This window comes from Solanum pennellii, chromosome 1 (genome assembly GCF_001406875.1).
Source record: "Solanum pennellii chromosome 1, SPENNV200".
NCBI lineage: Eukaryota > Viridiplantae > Streptophyta > Magnoliopsida > Solanales > Solanaceae > Solanum > Solanum pennellii.
Genome location: NC_028637.1, coordinates 78515992 through 78528870, shown reverse-complemented (window position 1 = coordinate 78528870; position 12879 = coordinate 78515992).

The window sequence follows — 12879 nt, the reverse complement described above, 5'->3', positions numbered from 1 at the left end:
TATATATATATATATATATATATATATATATTATAATTTTTATGAATTCTCATGTTGATATAGCTCGTTAGTAATAACCATTAGCTTTAATATATATTTCACACATATATATATAATCTTTAACCTTTATGCAATTAGATTAAAGCTTCAATAAAATGAAAGTATGAAATATTGAGATCTTTTTACATACTAAGTTTTTTTTAATATATATTTTAATAGTAAAGATGCAGCTTAGTGTGAATCTGATTGTGCGCGCAATGTAAATATTGTATATTAAACTATTTTTTTTTAAAAAATTAGGCGTATTCTTATGAGAATATGAGTAATTTCCCTAGATAGTCATCATGTTTGGGAAATTACTTGGAAATATCACTTCTTTTTGTTTTTGGATTACAATATCATTCAACTTTGCTTATTTTCTTCAAAATATATTGATACAAAAAATACATTATCTCTCTCCTACTAGGATACCATGTCACATTATTTATTTTTTTATAAAATAATTAGACGACCCATATATAATACCCAGTAAAAAAATTACATTGGGAACTGTAATATGAGCTCTCCGATTCTTCAAGAAAATATGTGGCTTTCTCCGGTTCGTCAAGGAATAAATTAATAAATTTGCATAAGGAACTGTCTCCAGAAATTTTTGAACTAAGACTCGAACTGTTCTTCAGAGTGAGTGAAATTTTTGCAAGGAATTTAAAATTTCTTCAGTGTTGAGGTCACTAGATGTAGCACCTTAAGTTCCAAGAAGAATCAAAGAGAAAAGCATTCAAGTCATTCCTAAGTTTTTCTGAAGTTACGGATCAACTTCAAATGGCCATAACTTTTAGTAGAGAATGAGTTAGGAAATCCATGTAATATTAAATTATAGCCCTTCGAGTCCTCTTTCCAACGCCAATGAGTTTTCTCAATTCCAAGCTCTGAGTGAAAAGTTTACGATGGATTTAATAGCGTTGCGCAAACCTGGAAGCAACTCTGCGATAGCTCTGCAACGCGGAGCCAACACGGACCCCACTGGCTGGTCGAAAACAATTCCAACTCCAGTTCATTTTATTGATACTTTAGGGATATTTTAGTCTTAAAACCCCTTATAAGGTCATCTAAATTGCCCTAAACATATAGAAAATCAGTTTTCACAAATCAAACCCTCTTATTCACTCCAAAGATTTTACGCTCAAGAAAATCAAGAAAACACTAAGGCCAAGTTCATCTTCCCAGATTTTTCTTCAAGTTATTCAAGAAGATGATTCTTTTAGGTATGTAAGCTTCCATAGAGTTGGGTTTGTTCACCCACACGCCAATCATGTTAACTTCAACATTAAATTCGTTCTAGAAAGTTGAAGCTTTGATGTACTCGTTATGAATTCATGAAATTGCTTTCGTTCTTGAATTAGGTGAGATTGAGGAGTTCTTAAGGTTATTATGTTGATTCATAGAGTTGTTAGAGTTAGATTCTTGTGTTCATGTGCTGGTTATCGAAATCTAAAGAGAGATTGAGAAAAAAAGGAATAAAATTTTTGCGAATTGGGGTGATATAGAAAAAGAAATTTCATCAGATGAAATATGAAAATGGCTGCACGCCGCACGCCTAGTGCCTTGATTTTGAAATTTTGCTTCGCGTCGCAGAGCTGTCACGAGGTATTCTGCCTCAAAAGACGTTTACAAAACTAAATTTTAAAAGTCTCTCCACGTCGTGAACCTACTCTCAAATATTTGTTTTCAGTATTTTCTCATGTTTAGGTAACTAAAATCATTTCGAAACATCACAAGAACTTTCCTATCACAAATCACAACCTTGAATGATATATCACATTCAAGGTAGAGTTGAGAGGGAAGTCTTGAGATTTCTTTCGAACATTTTTAGAAAATGTCTTTTAGTCTTTTTTTGAAGAGTCTTCTACAAATTCTAATAACTTGTTTCAAGACTCGAGCAAGTGAGTATGAGAGTGAGGAGAATGTATTCATGAGTCTACCTTGTCATCATGATATCTTTCTTATCATGAACTACAACTCTTGAATTCATAATTCACATTCAGAGAGAGAGCGACTATCCAATATCATCCCGGCAAGGCTAACTTAGTGGCAGATGCACTAAGTCGAAAAGGGGTTTATGAATAGTTTATCTTGATTGAGTGTATTTTAAGCGACCTTTGGATAAAGAAATTTGATATTTGAAATCTTATTTCACGCAGTTGAGCATCTCAGAAAAATGTGGGGTGTTAGCTAGGATTGAAGTAAGGGATTCATTCATCGAAGAGATCAAGGAGGTTGAACATTTAAAAGAGGTCACAAATAAAATAGTGTATGATAAGAAACAAGAGACAACTCTTAGTGCGGGAGGTGTACTCAATTTTAAAGAAAGTAATTTTATTCCTAGAGTGGGCAACTTGATTCAAAATTTATTGGTAGAATCCCATGGATCGAGGTATTCCATTCGTCTAGGTGTGACTAAGATATACCGAGATTTGAAACAAATTTATTAGTATTCTATCATGAATAAAGATATTTCGGAGTTTGTGGCTAAATGTCGAAATTGCCAACAAGTAAATTATGAACACCAAAGGCCCAGCGGTTTGCTTGAAAGAATGCCAATTGTGGAATGGAAGTGGGAAATGATAGTTATAGATTTCGTGGTTGGTCTTCCCAAGAATTTGGGGAAGTTTGATTTTATTTGTGTAGTGGTTGACAGATTGACTAAGTCAACCAATTTTATGCCAGTCAAAATAAACTATAATGAAAACGATTGGCTGAGGTGTTTGTAAAGGAGATAGTAAGGATACGCAGAGTGCCCCTTTCGATCATCTCAAATCGTGCTACGCGTCAATTCCATGTTTTGGGTAAAATTGCATGAAGAGTTGGGTACTCAACTCTCCATTAGCACAACCTTTCATCTGCAGAAAGACGTATAGTCCGAGAGAACAATCCAAGTATTAAAGGACATGTTGAGGGCATGTGTGATTGACTTTGGAGGTCATTGAAATATGTTCATCCCTTTGTGTGAGTTTTCCTATAATAATAATAATTATCATTACAACATTGATATGGCACCATTTGAAGCAATGTATGAGAGAGGATGTTGATCACCAAAATGATGGTTTGACGCTGGAGATATGAAACCTTTGGGGGTTGATTTAGTGAAGGTTTGGCAAAGATAAAGCAAGGAGTATTCAAGATAAGCTTCTAGTGGCCCAAAGTAGACAGAAGAAGTATGCAGATCATAAGGTAAGAGATATGGAATTTTAGATTAGTGAGAACATTCTTCTTAAAGTATCACCCATGAAAGGGGTGATGAGATTCAGTATGATTGGCAAGCTTAACTCCTAATTTCTTGGACCATTTGAGATTCTTGACTGTGTAGGGTTAGTGGCGTATAGGTTATATTACCTCCTAAGCTAACGAAAAGTCATCTGGTATTTTATGTATCCATGTTAAAAAGATACCATGGTGATAGATATTACATAGTAAAATGAGACTCACTTGTGCTAGACAAAGACCCTTAGTATGAGGGAGAATCTATTTCTATTCTTGATCATGATGTCCGAAAGCTTAGTACCAAGCATATTAAGTCCATGAAAGTTTAATGAAAGCATCTTCTAGTTGATTAAGCCATTTGTAAGACTGGAAGGACATGTGAGACAAGTATCCAATTGTTCGATGATTTAGGTACTACTCCACTCTTGATTTAGCCTATTTTTTCTACATTGTCATTCAGGGACGAGTAATGGTTAAACTTTTATCTATTGAAATGACCTATTCCCCTCGTTATAGAAAAGCCAACAGAGAAAAAATTGGGACCAAAAAACTTGTCGGTAGTATGAAATCAGAGTCAATGAGGTCTAGGGAAATCTGGTAACAAATGGGAGGTCCAATTGTGAATTGGATCATATGAGTAGGTACCTAAGATGTTAAGAAACTAGTACGACTTAACGAAATTGAATTCGGGCGAGTAGAACTCCCAAAAAATTATTTAGCGTGGACGAGTATTTTTTGAGTGTCGTGGGATGAAGGTGTGTTGTGACATGGGGGTTTAGAAATTCTTTATTTAGCTCTTTGTTCCGTGCAAGCCTCTATGAAATGATTTATGCTGCCAAGGCGAGGCCGCTGCATGGGGGTGAGGATCGCTGTGGCGGGACAGACGCGACATAAGTTGGAAATAAACCCCAAAACGGTATTATTTTGCACTTTTCAATTTTGAGATCTAAGGAACGACTCCAACTATTTCTTGAAAGTTTTTCACCATTCTTGAGGGTAAAGATAAGATTTTCACTCCCCGAATCCCTTTTTTGATCTATAGAACTTAGTTTATTGGATAATTATCGATGGGGAGAGCTTTTATTTGGGATTGATAGTGGAAAAAAATCTTAATCTGGTATAGGAATCAAGGGTTCAACCTAGGGTTGATTTTATTGATCATAATCCAGAAATTTGGATTTTTTATTGATCCTCACATTATTATGATTGTTTGTAGACCAAGAACAAGTAGAAAAAATTTTGAAAAAGGAACAAATCAAGTTACTTAGGGGATTCAAGATTCGTTTAAGGTAGGTGATGGTTGTGATTTCATGTTTGTGTGATATATGTTTGTAATTGCTTCATTTGCATGGATATATGCCAATGTTGCATTAATGATCACACTAATCGTAAATAAGTATGAACGAATATTATATATCATGAATGACCTTTTAGTTGCATAATTGTGAGAATGTTCATTGTGATTGTGGTTTGTTGAATGGAGCAGGTGTCACTTTCTAATACTAACTAGGATTAAAACACACATACATGAATATTGGAATAGGTGTCACGATCCGACACACTACCATGGAATGGGTGCCATAATTCGACACACTAACTGTTTGGGTTTCATGAGAGTACTAATGATTTGTTATGCACACTCTTATTGTTGAGAATTTGGAATTGTAAATTGATCCTGAAATGATATTGATATTGTATATGTTCGGTGTATGCATATTTATGTTGTTCTAATGACCTACTTATATTGCACTAATTGGGATAGATGAGTGATCCTACCAGTATATTGTGGTTGTGTAGTGGTACTACACTTGCTCTTATTTTATGCGGTACAAACATCTTCAATCGGCTATTGACAAATCTCATTTAGAAGATTAGTGATCATCGTCAAATTCAAGGTTGAACTAGTTTTTCCATGTTGCCTTGAGTTATCCTTTTTTTTAAAAAATTCGTTGATGAGTCCACAATTTAAACTAATTTAGGGCTATTTTTATAGGTTTAGTGTCCTCAAATGCATATTTTGTCTTGAAAACTGATAAAATACCTTGAGTTTCAGGCATATATACTTGGAGACAAACATGGACAAAATCAAGCAAAAAGGAACAAAGGGAGCTGAAAGAATGAAGAAGTGAAAACTTGAGGATCGCCGAACCAATTCCGTGCACCGCCAAAAGGTCCTATCCTGGTTTTTTTTCAAGTGAGCTGAGCCTTGAAGGAAAAGATATCGGGGGTGAACAGTATGATGTCGCCCAATAATCCAAAATGCAAAGATCCTAAAGGTTAATGTAAGACGTTGATAAACATGCCAAAGGGCGGATCGCCGAGTAGATCGGCGATCCCGACTAACTGCGCCGAATGGTCCTTTGTAGCACATCTTTTGAAAACTATAAATACCTGTTGATGTTTTTAGCTTACTATCAAATTTCATAGTTTTGAATTGTAATTTTTAGACTTAGCTTCTATTTTGAGTTTTTGATAGCTCTTGGGAAACTTTGCTTTTGAACCTTGGAGATTTGAAGATTCTCATCTTGAAGAAATTCAAAGTTACGTTGGTGTTGGAAATCATCATCCTAGACTTGATTGAAGAAAAAATAAATAGTACCCAATTGATCTTACTTCAATTTGGTATCGTTTTCTTCCTTTTCTTTATGTCTAGCTAAAACCCCCATTCTTAGAGTAAGATTTTATGGATATGAGTTAAATATATTATTGGGTGTTGCTTATTGTTAGTATATTAGTTGTTTAAATGTGATTCCACTTAATAGTTGTGTTTGAACTAAATGAGGTTGTAGTTGGAAATACGATGTCACCTTAGTGTTTTTTGGCTTGGTAGAGAAAGAGGTTTTAAAACTAAGACTATAAGTTTATAGCCGGTGGTTATTGGGTCGTCATGGGTTTAGCTCGATAGAGTGAATCCTAGTCCCTCTCCCACACTTTCAGCTCAAAGGAATGATTGGGTTAAGGTAGAGGTTGTGCTTAAAGGCTGCAACTCAGAGTTGATTCGGGGTAAGTTGCTCGAGAGATAATTTACCCCACCAAAGTCGAGCCTAGTTACATATATCCGGTGATGTACAACCAATAGCAACTACCCTTCGGTGTCTTTTATCTCATATCCCGGTCACATCCTAAGAATCTTATTTCCTCGTGAGTCTCTCTTATTGTGTTAACCATTTTTAGTTGTAAATTTGATTGCAAAACCCCCCATTGTTAATTTACCTTTGTGTCACCCCTCTAATTTACTATGCTTTAATTCGATAATTTCTAATGCTTTGACTAGCATGGGCTAGATTTGGGCTTGGATGAATTATTCTCAGTACCAATCCTTGTCGGAACTATCCCAAACATTGGTTGGGTTAATAATGGATGAAATGTCTTTGATGGATGATATACCGTCTTTTCACAATATTTTAAACAAATTTTCCTTAAGTTTAGTGTGTCCAAAAGCCTTTTTGTACTAATTTTTATGTAAGATTCTCTTTATTTGAAGGAAATCTGTCTAAAAGATGAATGCGGAGGTTTTTGAGCAAGAAATACAGAAAAGTAACACCTACGGAGCTTGTGATGGTTCGTCGTGCTCGTGACAGTCCGTAGGTGGCATCGTATTGCAACTGCTGAAGAAAGATGGGGAATTCTGACCAAGTGTGGGGTTACGGAGTGCGTGACGGACCGTCCTAGCCATGACAGTCCGTCCTTCTTGTTCGTCATGAAGATCAGAGAAGTAGTCCAGTACCCAAATTCCAAGAGTTCAAGTCTTTTGGAACGGAGACCCTCGACAGACTGTTGTGCCTGTGACGATCCGTCATACCTGCCGTCGAGGGTAATGAAGAGAGCAGCAGAAGAAATTGCACGAGTATGGGACGACGGAATCCATGACGGCCCGTCCTGACCACGACGATCCGTCGCGTGGTCCGTCGATCCAGCCGCGTTTTGACAGATTTCCAGCAAATAGAGTCCTTACTTAATTAGGTTTTTATTTTTTATAAATAGTTTGAAAAACCTCGTTTTTGGCGTAAGAATCTTGGTTATTTGAGCTTCTTTTGTGCATTAGACTTGGTGATTAGTATTACACTTTTGGAGAATCTTTAGTCTTCAATTAATTGCAGTAATTAATTGTTGGTGAGATTTTTGTTGATTAATCAAGTGAACTTTTGGATTTTATTCTTTCTCATGGAAGTAAGTGCATGAATTCTTATATTACATATTTGAATATTGTGATTATGACTATGGATAACTAAACTCGATAGCTAGGGTTGTGGGAACCATAGTTGAATAATGAGGTAAAACCTAATTAAAACAACAATTCTAGAATAGTGTCTTGCATGTATTGATAATTCTTTCGCTTAGAAGTCTTTTTAACGGATGGCCAATGTTAGAACTCTCCTTAATGCTACTTGCCGAACCAAGGAGGTAGATAATAGGAAAAGAATTATCAACATAGATTTAGTGTATACAATCTAATAGGCTAGTATTGATTGGTATAAGGTAATAACTTAGTCAAATATCGAATACGATACTTAATATGAGGTAAAGGTAAGGGTTAGTATAGCAACACACGTAGCCGGATCAAGGTGCGGAGTGAAATTTTCTAGATGCCGGACCAAGGATTTAGAAATACATAACTTATCACTTTGCATGCAAGATACTAGGAAAGAATTGTTATAGTTAGAATTATCAAGTTATAAACCTGTGGGGAACACGTAAACCCTACTTACTTTTATTAATTGATTAAACTCTATCATTTGAAGCTGTTAGTGTCTCCTTTAATTTAGCTAGTTATTTTCATTGATTTAGAAGTAAAAGAAAAACCCTTTTTATTGTCTTTGATTTCCAAGGAAATAATTGACTAAATAGAAGTAGTAATAGATTGAAGTTAAGTCTGAACTATTTTCCTCGTAGGAACGATCCCAACCTCATTAGTTGGGTTCCTTACTTGATATGACCGCTTTACTTCTTATTTGAGAAGTAAGTTTGAGCATATCAAATTTTGGCGCCGCTGCTAGGGAAAGTAGCTTTTAGATTAACTTAAACTTATTACTATAGTTTAGTCAATATTTTCTTGATTTTACTTTGTTTTATTGTTTTTGATTTTTGCAGAACCATCTTCCTTGTATACCAAATACACGGAGAGGAAGAGAACCCTTGTTTCCCTATGATCACTAATTAGAGCGTACACTACGCAACATGAATCAAAACTTGGGTATTAATGATGATGATCCAAACCAGAACATCCCAGCTCCGGTTGATGTTCATGGTCAGTTGTTACCCGATGCTCCGGGTGAGAACCAACAGAGGGGACAGAACTCCGCTCCACGTCCCCAAGAATACTACAGAGGCTATGACAATATAGCAAACTCTGATAGGCCGCTTGTCTTGCCCCCTCTACCACCAGGCCACACCTTTGTGGTAACTAGTAGCCTGATGAAAATGCTAACTGCCAGAGGTTTGTTTTCAGGGCTAGCTTCTGAGGATCCACATGCCCATATAGCTAAGGTAAGGGCAATGTGTAAAAGTTGTGTACGGAGGCCTGACTTGGACTTGGATGTAATAGGGTTAAGAGTGTTTGCTCTCTCACTGACGGGAGAGGCTGCTATTTGGTTCACTGAGCTCCCTTACAACTCAATTTTCACTTGGAACCAACTAAGGGACGTTTTCTTAGCACGCTACTACCCGGTCTCCAAGAAACTAAACCACAAAGACAGAGTGAAGAACTTTGTGGCACTACCAGGAGAGTCAGTTAGTAGTTCTTGGGATAGATTCACTTTGTTTTTGAGAAGCGTACCCAATCACCGCATAGATGATGAGTCACTGAAGGAATACTTCTATCGGATACAGGATGATAATAATAAAGCGGTGTTGGATACTATAGCGGGTGGTTCTTATAGGGAGTGTCCTTATGCTGAGATTGCGTAAAAGTTAGAGAAAATCTCCCGGAACAATAAAGCTTGGAGTACTAGGAAGTCAGATACTGTGAGAAATACCTTCGCAGTGCGATCCACTCACAACCCAGCCACAGATGAGATCCGTGAAGAGATGGCACAGATGAGAACTGAGCTTGGGTTGGTATTAAAACATATCACTGGGGGTGCAGAAAAGATAAATGCAGTTAACTACTTGTCTAAACCACCACCTCCAAATGATGAATGCTATTATGCGGAGGATTCCTATGAACTAAATGAGCAGACGCGGGTTTTCCGACCGAGTGCCCAAGTCTCAAATCAGGATAATTGGCGCCAAGGTCAAGGGAACCAAGGTCGGATCTATGGTAACTATAACTGTGAGGGTCATTATGTCCGAGATGGAAACTACAACCGCGACAACAACTTCAACAGGGGTAACTACGGTAACAGAAATGATAGGAATGGGCCCTATGTCCCTCCTCAAAATCGTGAAGTTACTTCTAGGGATGATGGAGATAGTATGACGCAAGTTGAGGATATGTTGCACAAAATGATGAGGAGGTTCGATGCTAGTGATGAGCACATTAAAGAGTTAAGGAGTGATTTAGCGGGTATTGGGCAAAAAGTTGATACACATGCAATATCGATTAAGCAGATTGAGTTGTAAATGGCCCAATTATCTGCGACTGTGAACACACAGAAACCGGGCACTCTTCCTAGCAACACTGTCCAAAATTCGAAAAATGATGCACACTGTATGGCAATCACTTCTCAGGGTGGTAAGAAAACTATTGACCCACCTATGCCGTATAATGAGGTAAAAGTGAGAAAGGATGATGATAATGTGGTAGAGGGTAGTGGTGAAACAGAATATAGCACTGGAAAAGATGTAGATATCCTTATAAAGGTAATTCCATGCCTACACCACCCCCCCTTTCCTCAGAGATTAGTGAAAAAGACCGAGGATGGTAAATATTGGCGTTTTATAACAATGTTGAAGCAGCTTTCTATCAATGTCCCTTTGGTAGAAGCTCTAAAACAAATGCCCGGTTATGCCAAGTTTATGAAAGATCGGTCACTTTCGAGGATGATGATAGAATGCAGTATTGTAGTGCTATTGCTACAAGATCTCTCGTACAAAAGAAAGAAGATACAGGTGCGTTCACTATTCCTTGTACAGTCGGGTCATTACATTTTGCGAAAGCATTATGTGATCTGGGGGCAAGCATAAATCTCATGCCCCTCTCGATTTACAAGAAGTTGGGTTTAGGTGACCCAAAGCCCACTGCGGTGTGGCTACTGATGGTTGATCGAATAGTGAAAAGGCCTATAAGGATACTCCACGATGGTAGCATTTTCTACTAATGAGTTTTAAATTTGCAGGAACATCACCAGGAAATTCTGCAAAAAAACACTCTGCAGCAGTCACTGACGGATACATTGACGGCCCGTCACGACCGCGACGGACCGTCGCATGAATATGTCGTGTCAGGTACGTCAATCTATTATCTTCAAAACTAGGGCACACGCGACGGAACCAATGACGGACCGTCTCAGCTGTGACGGACCGTTGTCGGGGACTCGTTGCGTCATTAATGAAGCGTAGCCGACCCGACCCGGTTGTTTTTTTTTTAAATTCTTAACATTTAAAACCCCCACCCCCTTCATTTCACCCCATTCCTTCCCTCTTCCTCCCATTTACCTCCCTTTTCAACTTCCAAGCTCATAACCCCCCTCTCTTACAACCGATCATTTCCCCAAATTCCCCAATTCCTAAAATTCACTATCTACTAGTCGGAGTCTGCCGCTGTGGTTCTTTACTTAATCACCAAGTACCTTCATCACTTGTTTTTCTCAAATTCTCAGGTTTGTGTCTCTGATTTCTACCCATTTACATTGCATTTTTGTTTATCAATTAGTATTAGTCTAGTTCTTCTTGATGGTTTCATTCTTTAATAAAATTCTGTCTGACCTAGGTTTAGAATCCTCAAAATTGCCGTGTTAAAACTCTAGAAATAGGTGCTTTAGCATTGCTAGTTTACTAGGTATTTGGGTTAGACAAATGTAGGTTAAAACACTAACAATTCCATTTGGGTCATAGGGGATGAATGGGGCATCCCCAGTTCTGTTATTGAATGACAGAATGAGACCCCGATGACGGACCGTCATACTCACGATGGACCGTCATTTGGTCCGTTTCAATATCCCTAACACCCCACTGTCCAATTTTCTCCAAATGTCCACCAACGTAAACATGCGACGGACTGTCGTTCCCACGACGGTCCGTCCTGCACAACCGTTGTGGTTGTCAGAGACCCTGTTCGTAAGGGTCTCTCACTTTTTCTAAGTGTCTTCCAACGGACACATGCGACGGACTATCGTTCCCACGATGGTCCGTCCTGCACAACCGTTCTGGTTGTCAGAGACCCTTTTCCTAGGGGTCTCTCACTTTTTCTAAGTGTCCTCCAAATGACATCTACGACGGACCATCTTTCCCACGACGGTCCGTCCTACACAACCGTTCTGGTTTTCAGAGACCCTGTTCCTAAGGGTCTCTCACTTTTTCCAAGTTTCCTCCAACAAACACATGCGATGGACCGTCATTCCCACGACGGTCCGCCCTGCACATCCGTCATGACGGTCAGAGACACTATTTATAAGGGTCTCTCACTTTTTCTAAGTGTCCTCCAATGGACATCTATGACGGACCGTCCTACCCTCGATGGTCCGTCCTGCATAACCATCATGATGGTCAGAGACCCCTCTCCTAAGGGTCTCCATACTTTTTTTTCTAAGTGTCCCACGACGGACATCGACGACGGACCGTCATAATGACAACGGTCCGTCTTGCATATACCGTCATACTTGTCAAGACTTTCCTTCAGGGTTCTCCAAATAAATATAGTTTAAAAGTAAGACATGACGGACCCCATGACGATCCGTGGTACGCACGACGAGCTGTCACCTGGTCCGTCGTGTTTCACTGTTTCTATAGAAATGTCATTACATTTTAACTCTTTTATTTATTTTGTGTGGTTTTGCTTGTCTCTTTTGCTCCGTCTAGTACTAATATTGATTCTTTACAGGTACTATCTATTATGGTACCAAAACAAGATCTAATCTACGCACGCAGGTGATCGAAGTCTGTCGCCCCGTCTTCCCACTTGGTCATTGGCTCTGATGATGAGCGTGACCCCGAGTACGTGCCCCTAGGCACTTCCACCCCCATCCCGAGTACGTCCTGCCAGAGCCACACCCAAAAAGGTGGCGTCCGGCGTAGTCACTGCCTCCTAGTCTGATGAGGAGCGCACACTGACCGGCACACCTTATGGGTCAGCTACTAATGAAGAAGGAGCATGTGGCTCCTTAGGAGTTTCGTGGTCGGAGGAAGCCTCCGGATCTGCTGAGGTCCCTGCACTCGCCACCGCTGCACAGTCTTCCTCGTCTAATGAGGCTGACTGTTCGGAATCCACACCCGATTCACCGACTCGTGCTCTTACCCCGATTGCCGACTAGCCCAACCGGTGGTGTGTCGACGTGCAGTATCAAGTCTATTCCGAGGTAAAGTTTCTGAATGACAAAGGAGTCATGACACGGACACTTACATTGGAGCGGCGGGTCCTTACGAGAAGTCTCCCGACTATGCCAGAGATCAACAATCTCTTCACCAAACATCGACTGAAGTGGACAGCGCGTTCGTTGGGACGTTATAGTGAAGAATTGG